The following is a 10,623-nucleotide window of genomic DNA, read 5'->3' on the forward strand; positions in this document are numbered from 1 at the left end:
GGTATCTTTAATTGAATTAAAGAAGTTATCTTTTATTAATTTTTTGAATCTTTTAAAGAAATTTTGTTAAATTGTATTGAACATATTTCCCATACCTATTACATTTTTATGACATTTAAATTATTTATTTATATGTATCTTAGAGACCATGGGGTATGGGAGGCAGGGGAGATGTCATACATTGACTCAATCCCCAAATGCTGAACTCCACTACAGGATGCAGGTTTCCTAAACACTGTTTTAACCAACTGACCAAAGGCACACCCTGATTTTATCTTTAAGTTCATATGAATATTTTCAATTCTCCTTGATCCTCTCTATATTTTATATTTCTCATATTTAATAACTTTAATTTTTAAAACTTATCATTTTATATTATTTTTCTAACAATTAAAATATATGGGTCATCTGCAGGTATACTTCATACCTGATGCTTTGATGGCTTTCATATATGGCATTTTATTTCACTTTGTGCTCTGTGATTTTAAAATTTGAGTTGAGTCTCATTGTAAAAATTAAAAGGAAAATAAGAAGGAATGAGAGTGAATTTCTAATTCTGGAAACTTCCTCTGGGAATTCTGAATTTAAAAAGATTTAGAAAGTTTATCCAGGAGCTGGCATTGTGGCACGGCAGGATAAACTGCCACCTGCAACATCAGCATCCCATATCAGTGCTGCTTCAAGTCCCAGCTGCTGCACATCCAATCCGGTTCCCAGCTAATGCACCAGGGAAAGCAGCAGAGGAGGGCCCACGTACTTGAGCCCCTGCTCGCACATGGTAGACCTGGAATAATTTCCTAGCTCCTGGCTTTGGCCTGGTCCAGACGTGGCCGTTGTGGCCAATTGAGGAGTGAATCAGTGGATGGAAGATCTCTGTTTCTGTCTCTTCCTCTCTTTGTAAATTTATCTTTCAGATAAAATAAATACATAAATAAATGTGAAGGCAGAAAGGAAGGAACAAAAGAAAGGAAGGAAGACAGTGAGTTTCTCCAGACAGGATTTACCTGGCTAGACGTTTTTTCAAACTATGTGTGTAGTGGGAATTAGGTTGCGGATACCGGTAAGGGCTGTAATTTGGCTACTTATTTCCCTGTACTGTGCTTAATGTCAAAGTTCAACTGGACATTTTTCTAGTATTATTCTGGAGGCAGGGAGGAAGACTTGCTTGTAGCCTATTCTCACTGTGAATGTAGAGTTCCTTAGGATCACCACTCTATGTTGGGGATGTTGCCTATTAGTCCAATGCGGCTGACCTCTGTGCTTTGCTTATTCTATCCTTGTGTCCTGAAGCAGTCTTATTACCAAAATTTAAGTTCACATTTTTCAGGTGTTACCAGGCTAAAAATCACCCCTGAACTTATATTTCCTCTGTTCCAGCTTACATTTATTTCATTAGGTTGTAAATATGTCTTTACCAATTTTTTCAACTCTTGAATTCAATTTAAATAGTTAAAAATATTTTCCAGATATTTTGTGGTTATCAATGGTCATTTTTCTTTTTTTAAAGATCTATCTATTTATTTAAAAGTTGGAGTTACACAGAGAGAAGGAGAGGCAGAGAGAGAGAAAGGTCTTCCATCCGCTAGTTCACTCCCCAGATGGCCGCAACGGCCAGAGCTGCGCCAATCTGAAGCCTGAAGCCAGGAGCCAGGAGCTTCTTCTGGTTCTCCCACGTGAGTGCAGGGGCCCAAGGACTTGGGCCACCTTCTACTGCTTTCCATCAATGGTCATTTTTCACCAAAAAGGTTGTTCAGGTTAGTTTGCTAGGGTGCCAGAGGCAATAACTTAAGATACGATTTCTGACATCATTTACAACTTTACAGTTGCCACTGTGTTCACTATATTAAAAATTTGTCATTGGTAAGAGCTATTATTTCTAAAAATAAATAACTTGTGAAATTAAGCAAAATAATTATCCACTCTGGAGAGATTTTGGGGCCACATGTTCCCATAGCTTATGCATCAGCGTACTTCTACTAGGCTATTTCATTTGACATATAGAAGATTTTCAGCTAAACGATGAATTCAGTTTTAACTAAAACTCAATTCCCCCCATTCTAGAATGCAGAAACAATTGTTTGATAATCATTTAAATCGTTTAATAAAATAGACTTAATTTCAAAATTCATATAGTATGAAATCAATCAATCTTCTAATTACATAAACCACTTTCAGATATCAAACACTTGTTTTTCTGTAAAATATACATCATTGGATGATTTCAAGATGATTGAATAGAGAAAAGACATACTGCTTCAGATGAGGGGGAAATAGCAGGAAAAACAGAGGAAGTGCACTCTCAGGTGAGTTGGAGAGATATCTGCAGTAGAAATTCTGCAGAAGGAAGAGGGATGCCATGGAACAGTGTGGAAAGTGTGGACAAACAGTGGACACCACACATGAACCTGCAGGCGAGAGCTGGAGGATGCTCCAGTTTTGGAGAGCAAGGTGAGAGCACATTGCAGCAGTCTATGCCACTGGTGATATTGCCAGAGGGAGAGCCTTACGGCCCACACTGTCTTTGAGTCCACCCTGAAACCCTAATGGGAAGCAGGGTACCAGTCGAAAAAAATTACCCTCTATTCTCTGCAATTCCTTCCAAAGGCGCCTGGCAACTGGCAGGGGTAAGGCACCTTCTGACCCAGTAGTGGCCATGATGGCTCATGTGGGCCATCCATAACAAACAGAAATTGAAAAAATTTGTCACTATTCATGCAGCCTTACAAATGATGCTTAAGAAAATGCTACATGCAGAAACACAGATAGATAGTTACCATAATGTAAGAATGTGAAGGCAGAAAATTTCTCAATGAAAACACAAAGGAAATCCAAGGCAAACAATAGGAATATTTATGGAAAAATGGAAGGGCCAAGTTTCTACTTATTAATAGTAAATATGAATGTAAATGACCTCAACTCTCCAATTAAAAGATAAAGACTAGCTGAATGGATCAAAAAACAAGACCCAACTATTGGATGCCTACAAGGCAGATTAAAAGTGAAAGGATGGAAAAAGATATTCCATGCTAACAGAAAATAGAAACAAGGGGCCAGTGGTGTGGTGTAGTAGTATAAGTCTCCACTGGCTGTGGGTATACCATATGGGTGTCAGCTTGTGTCCTGGCTCCTCCTCTTTTGACCCAGCTCTCTGCTATGCCCTGGGAAAGCAGTGGAAGATGGCTCAAGTCTTTGGGCCCCCATACCCATGTGGGAGACTGAGAAGATGTTCCTGGATACTGCCTTCAGGTCAGCCCAGCTCCTGCAGTAATTGTCATTTGGGGAGTGAACCAGTGCTTGGAAGACCTTTCTCACTGTGTCTACCTCTCTGTCTCAATAAATCTACTTTGCAAGTAAATAAATAAAATATTTCAAAAATAAAAAGAAAGAAAGAAAGAAAACCACTGGCATTGATGACATTGTGCTGGGCAAAACTGAGAGCCTCTGACTCTACACCTCTCCTACAGAATTTACTCAACTCTCAGAAGGTGATCAGAAAGACTACAGTCACTAAGAAATCAGGTCAAAAGTTGTAAATACTCTTTAGTCTAGATCTCTTATAATTCTTTAAAATAGCACTTGAATCACAAGCTTAGGATTTACACAGCAAAAATGACCACATAATCATTTTGCTATTAAAATTCACATTGGAAGAGAATAATTATGACAATTATATTTTTGTCAAAACAAGCTTTTGAAAAGAGAAAGTAGTTTGAAGACTACCTTTATCAGCGCTGCCATTTAATTACTCAGGGTTTAGATTGTCAATGCACAGTTTTATTTATAAATAGCTTGACATTACTCTTCAGTGTTTTTGAATGCTTAGTATGACAGCCACTACTTTTGTTTACTTACAAGATGTTAGTAATAGGTTGGAGACACTAATATGCATTAAAGCTATATAATCATCTGCTCTGAAACTACTATTTGCAGAATAGACAACATAGCTATACTTAAGATGCCAAATGTAGACAATTATATGTTAATAACTTCTTGTGATAATGTAGGAATTCCCCCAACTCAAAATCCTTCTGTGAAAGATCTGTCTGTAAACCTCTTATATCTTCATGAGGAAACCTGAAAAAGTCAGTGGCACATGTGAAGTATGCAAATATTTGTAATCCTTTAATTACATTGATGGTGGCTTTGTGTTGCTAACTAAGATTCTGAAGTGAAGAGTTTCCACACCAAAGTGTGTGTCATCACTGAGTAAGACTAAAATCTATAAGAAAACCCAGCATAGGATGTCAACCAAGAAATCACAATAAAATAAAAATTTTAAAAGCATTAAAGCTGTATATGCTCTTACTCAGAGGAGTTTCTCATTTTTCAAGATTTGCTAGTAGACTGATACAACACTGTAAAATGGTATAGTGTTGCAGAGAATAAAGTGAGAGGAATGATGATAGCATTGAACGTGAAATATGCACCTGGTGTTAAGGAGAGGAGAGAGGGCATGTTAAAGAGGGGAAGAGGAGTAGGCAGTGTCCACCTTAAGTGAAGACCATTCTCCAGTGCTGTAAGGAGTCATGGCATGTTGGGTTAAGTCACTGTTTGGAATGCCATCATCACATATCAGAGTGCCCAAAAGAAAAAACAGGCAGATGTATCCATCCTCTTATCAGAGAAAATAGACTTTAACACAAAAATTGCCAAAAATAGACAAAAAAGAGGCAAAATTGGCATTATGTAATCATTAAGGGATCATTTCAATAGTAAGATGTGGCTCTAATAAATATATATTCACCATATATACATATATATATATGATTCTAATAAACATATATTCACCAAACATATATATATATATATATATGTATATATGTATATATATATATGTATAGCACCTGGCTACTTAAAACAAACGTTAACGTATCCAAAGGGAGACACAGACTCAAATGAAACAGTAATGGGTGACTTCACACCCCACTTTCATCAAGGGACAGATCAACTAGAGAAAAAAAATCAACAAACAAACAACAAGGCCAATGGATGCTATGGACCAAATAGACCTAACTGATATCTATTAAACCTTTAATTCCACAGTTGCAGAATACATATTCTTTTCATTGGTAAATGGAACTTTCTCTAGGACAGATCATATGCTAGACTATAAAGCAAGTCTCAGCAAATGTAAAAAAAATGAAATTGAGGCTGGCACTGTGACATAGTGGGCTAAGTCTCCTCCTGTTGCACCAGCATCCCATATAGACACCAGTTCATGTCCCAGCTGATACTCTTTTAATGCAGCTCTCGGCTATTGCCTGGGAAAGTAGTAGAAGATGATCTAAGCACTAGGACTCCTGCACCCACGGTGGGAAATCCAAAAAAAATTCCTAGCTCTTGGCCTCAGATCAGCCCACTTCTGGCTGTTGCAGCCATTTGGGGAGTGAACCAGCTGGTGGAAGACCTTTCTCTCTGTCTTTCCCTCTCACTGTAACTTTAGCTCTCAAATAAATAAATGTTTTTCAGAAGCATATCATGTATATTTTCTGATCACAATAGAATGAATCCTGAAATTAATAACTCAAGAATTTTTAGAAAATGTGCAAACACATGGAGACTGAACATGCTCCTGAAGGAATTGTGGGTCATGGAAGAAATCAAAAAGGAAATAAAAAAAATTCTGGAAATGAATGAAGAGAACAGTACAACATATCAAATCTTATGAAATACAAAAACATAGTATTAAGAGGGAAATTTATAGCCTATGGTGCTTACATGAGGAAATGGAAGAAGCATCAAATAAATAAGTTATCCATGCATTTCAGGAAACTAGAAAAAGCACAATAAGGCAAACCCAAAACTAGTAGGAGGAAAGAAATAATTAAAATTAAAAAATAACACAATTTAAACAATAAAAACAAGAAACAATACCAAAGATCAATAAAATGAAGAGCTAGCTTTCTGTAAATAAATAAACAAAATCGAAACACTACTGGACCAACTAACCAACAAAAGAGTGAGAAGACACAAATCAATAAATCAGAGATTAAAAAGTTGTAATCATAGATATCACAGAAATAAAAAGAATCATCTGGAATTAACACAAACAGCTCTATGTCAATAAATCTGGAAAATCTAACATAAATGAATAGATTCCTGGACACACACAAGCTACCAAAATTGAGGAATGAAGACATAGAAAATCTAAACACACAAATAAGGAAGATGAAGACAGAATCAGTAATAAAGACACTCCCGGCAATGGAAAGCCCAGGACCAGATTGCTTCACTGCTGAATCCTACCAGATTTTTAAAGAAAAACTAATTCCAATTATTCCCAAGCTATTCTAAACTGAAAGGGAGAGAATCCTCCCAAACTCCTTCTTTGAGCACAATATCACCTTAATTCCTAAACTGGAAAAAAGAAACAACAGAGAACAAGAACTATAGATCAACTCACTGATGAACACAAATGCAAAAATACTTAAAAAAATACTAGCTAATCAAATCCAAAAACCCATAAGAAATATGCTTCACCTGGACCAAGTGGGATTTATAAATGCTATGCAGGGTTTGTTCAACATACACAAGACTATAAATGTGGTACATCACATTAACAAACTGATGAATAAAATCCATGTCATTATTTCAATAGATGAAGAGTAAGCATTTGACAAAATGGAACACCTTTCATGAAAAAAAAAAAAAAACTAAAGAAAACTGGGCATAGAAAGAACATCCTCAGCAAAATCACAAAGACACGCACACACACACATACACACACACACAAGGAAAAATCTTCCATGATTGTGCATTGGAAGATGAATTTCAAAGTGTCCATTATAGCATAAACAATATACAGAATCAGCGTAATCCCAATCAAAATACCACCAACATACTCTCAGATCTAGAAAAAATGGTGCTAAAATTACTATGTGAACACAAATGACCCTGAATAGCTAAAGCAATCTTCAAGAACAAAAACAAAGCAAGAAGCATCATAATCCAAGATTTCCAGATAATCTACAGGGGAGTTATAATCAAAACAGCCTAGTACTGGCACAAAAATAGTCATGGGGAATCAATGGAACATAATTGCATAAATCAATCCACACATCTACAGCCAACTAATCTTTGACAGTTGAGCTAAAGTTATCCCTGGAGCAAGGACAATCTCTTCAACAAATGGTGCTGGGGAAATTAGAGCTTCACATGTAGAAATGTGAAACAAAACCCCCTACATTACATTTTATTCAAAATCAACTCAAAGTGGATCAAGGATATAAATCTATGACAGGATACAATCAAATTACTTGAGGAAAATATTGGGGAAACTCTGGAAGACACTGACATAGGCAAAGATTTCTTGAAAAGACCTCAGAAACATGGAAAATCAAAGCCAAATTTGACAAATGGGATTACATGAAGCTGAGAAGCTTCTACACTGCAAAGGAAACATTCAACAAAGTGAAGAGGAACTCAACAGAATGGGAGAAAATATTTGCAAACTAGGTAAATGATAAAGGGCTAATATCTAGAATATATAAAGAGTTCAAGAAAGTCAACAACAACAAAACAATCCAGTTAAGAAATGGGCAAAGCAAAAAAGACATCAAAATTCAAAGATGGTGGAGTAGAGAGGGAGCTTACTACTCTAGTCTAGGAAAAGATAGTTTAAAAAAAGTGTACAGAGTATAAACTCAGGGAAGAGTTAGGTAGAAAACTCTTGAGGAAACTCCACAAAAAAGAGGGACACTTTAGACCTATGTGTGGATGCACACAGCTCAGGACCCTAGCTGCCAAGAGCCCCAGCACCAGCTTTGCAGAGTGGGGTGAAACCAGATGGCAGCAGCCCAGATCACTGGCAATAAAGCTGTAGGAAGAGCCTGGCCTGAGTCTGGCTTGGAGCCCCATGGGAGACAGTCCACCTGCCAACCTAGAGGAAAAAAAGGGGGAACACGTTTGTCTCTCCCTAACCACCTGACACCAGAATCCCAAAACTAGCTGACAGGTGGATGATTTTAGACATATGTAACTGCAGCAGCTTTTGTCTGCCAGTCCAACAACCAGCCAAGAGGAGAAGCATCTGGCTGGGAGAACTGACAGGGCTGGGTGCTTGTGACTATGGGAGCCTTGAGTGCCAGAACTGTGCTTGGGAGGGCATAGCATGTGGCTAGGACTTTGGGTAGTCAATGTGGGCAGCTCCACACAACTCGGGGCTCCCTGTTTCCCTGGTGAGGGTCACTGCTATGGGCTCTGTGCTCAGACAAAGGACTGCACAGCTGCTTTGTGTGGCATTTGTGGCAGTGCAGACAAATATTGTACCCACTGTGGCTAGCGCCCAGGCATTGGTCTCTTTAGAGGAGAGGAGATGAGCATGAGACTATGCTAACAGAGCAGAACATACTTTCCCTCTGATAAAAAAAGGGAGAGATTTACCATGCCCATCTTGGGTAACACCTTGGACACTCCCCTCAACCTGAAGCACTGAATGGAGCTCCCTGACCACACCCAGCACACACCTCTGGGCATTCAGTGAAAGAGGAGACACTCTAGTAAGCCACAGAGGCATTGTCTAAAGACAAAAGCTGTGATGGGAAAAAAATCAACAAGTATCTCCACAAATGTCTAATAATAAATATAGCAATTCAAGAGACAAGAATAAGGAAGACAACATGATGCTGCCAAAGAACACAACACTTCAATACTTGAATGTGAAGAGGAAGAGAAATGCAGAAATTGAATTCAAAAAATTGATTGTGAAATTACTAGAAGTAATCAGAAGCAAGTACATGAAATAAAGAAATCTGTACATGACATAAAAGAAAATTTCTCCCATGAAATTGAGATTTTAAAGATAAATCAAAATGAAATATTAGAAATGAAGAATTCAATACAACAAATAAAAATGCAGTGGAAAGCTTTAACGACGGATTTGGTGAGGCAGAAGAAAGAATATCTGAGTTAGAAGACAAATCTCTAGAAATTTTACAGTAAGATCAAAAGAAGAAATTAGAAAACTAAAAAAAAGTGCTGGAGATTTATGCGATATTCTCAAATGACTCAACATATGCCCTTATGAATTTCTTGTAAGATTGGTCTGGTGTTGGTAAATTATCTCAGTTTTTGCTTACCTGGAAAATACTTCTTCACTTTTAAAAGATAGCTTGCTGGATATAATACTCTTGGTTGGAAGTTGTTTTTTTTTTTTCTCTTAAGACCTTGAATATGTCATCCCATTCTCTTCTGGCCTTTAGGCTATTTATTTATTTATTTATTTAGAGAGAGAGAGAGAGAGAGGAAGGTCTTTCTTCCGTTGGTTCACCCCCCAAGTGGCCACTATGGCAGGTGCGCTGTGCCGATCCGAAGACAGGAGCCAGGTGCTTCCTCCTGGTCTCCCATGTGGGTGCAGGGCCCAAGCACTTGGGCCATCCTCCACTGCCCTCCCGGGCCACAGCAGAGAGCTGGACTGGAAGAGGAGCAACCGGGATAAAATCCGGCGTCCCAACTGGGACTAGAATCCAGTGTGCTAGGGCCGCAGGCAGAGGATTAGTCTAGTGAGCCCCGGTGCCGGCCAAGCCTGTAGGCTTTTCAATAAGTCTGATGTTAAGCTCATCGGTTTTCCTTTATATTTAACTTTTCTCTTACTGCCTTCAGGATTCTCTTGTTATCTTTACCTTTTGATAATTTGATGATGGTATGCCTTGGAGAAGAACTGTTTTGGTTGTATCTGCTTGTGGTTTGAGCTTCTTGTACTGAATGCTCATGTCTCTTTCAAGGTTTAGAGTATTTTCAACTATTATTTCACTTAGCAGGTTTTCAATGCCTTTCTCCCTTTCTTCTTCAAGAATACCTATAATATAAAATAAATATAAATATAAAATTTTAAAAATTATTTATATTTATAAATATAAAATATACATAAAATATATATTATATATAAAAAATATATATATATTTGTTCATCTAATGGTATCCTGTGTTTCACACAGATTTTCTTCATTCTTTTAAATTCTTTTTATTTTTTGTCTGATTGGGTTACTTAAAAATTCTTGTCTTCGAGGTCAGAAATTTTTCCTCCACTTAATCTATTCTGCTGTTAAATCCTCAATCATATTTCTTCTTGCACTGATTAAAGATTTTATATCCAAAATTTCTATTTGGTTCTTCTTAATGAATTCTAGGTAGTAATATTTTCATTCATCCCCTGCATTGATTTCCTCATCTCCATAATCTATTGGTATTTTCTTACATCTCATTGAGTTTCCTTATAGTAAATATTTTGAATTCTTTATCTGTCATTTCATAGATTTCCTTCAGTTCATGATCTAATTCAAGAGTCGCAGTATTATGTTCTCTTGGAGGTGTCATGCTACCTTGCTTCTTCTTGTCTATTATGTCCCTACATTGACTTCTACCCATCTGGTGTATTGTTCTCTTCTTTATGAAGTAGGCTTGTTGTTAAATAGTTTATTGTTTAGTGGAATTCAGTGTATCATTTGGCTTGTTGCATTGGCTTTGGTTCGAGGCGAGTCCAGGAGTGCAGTCTCTCAATTATTTCTTTTGTCTTAATCAATGCCAGCTGTGTCTATAAGTGACATAGTGAACTAATCTGCAGTTCATAGCGATGGAAGTTGGCTTTGAGACAGTTAAGGGTTTCCTTGGGTATGTATCTTTGGT

The sequence above is a fragment of the Lepus europaeus genome, chromosome X (genome assembly GCF_033115175.1).
Source record: "Lepus europaeus isolate LE1 chromosome X, mLepTim1.pri, whole genome shotgun sequence".
Classification (NCBI taxonomy): Eukaryota; Metazoa; Chordata; class Mammalia; order Lagomorpha; family Leporidae; genus Lepus; species Lepus europaeus.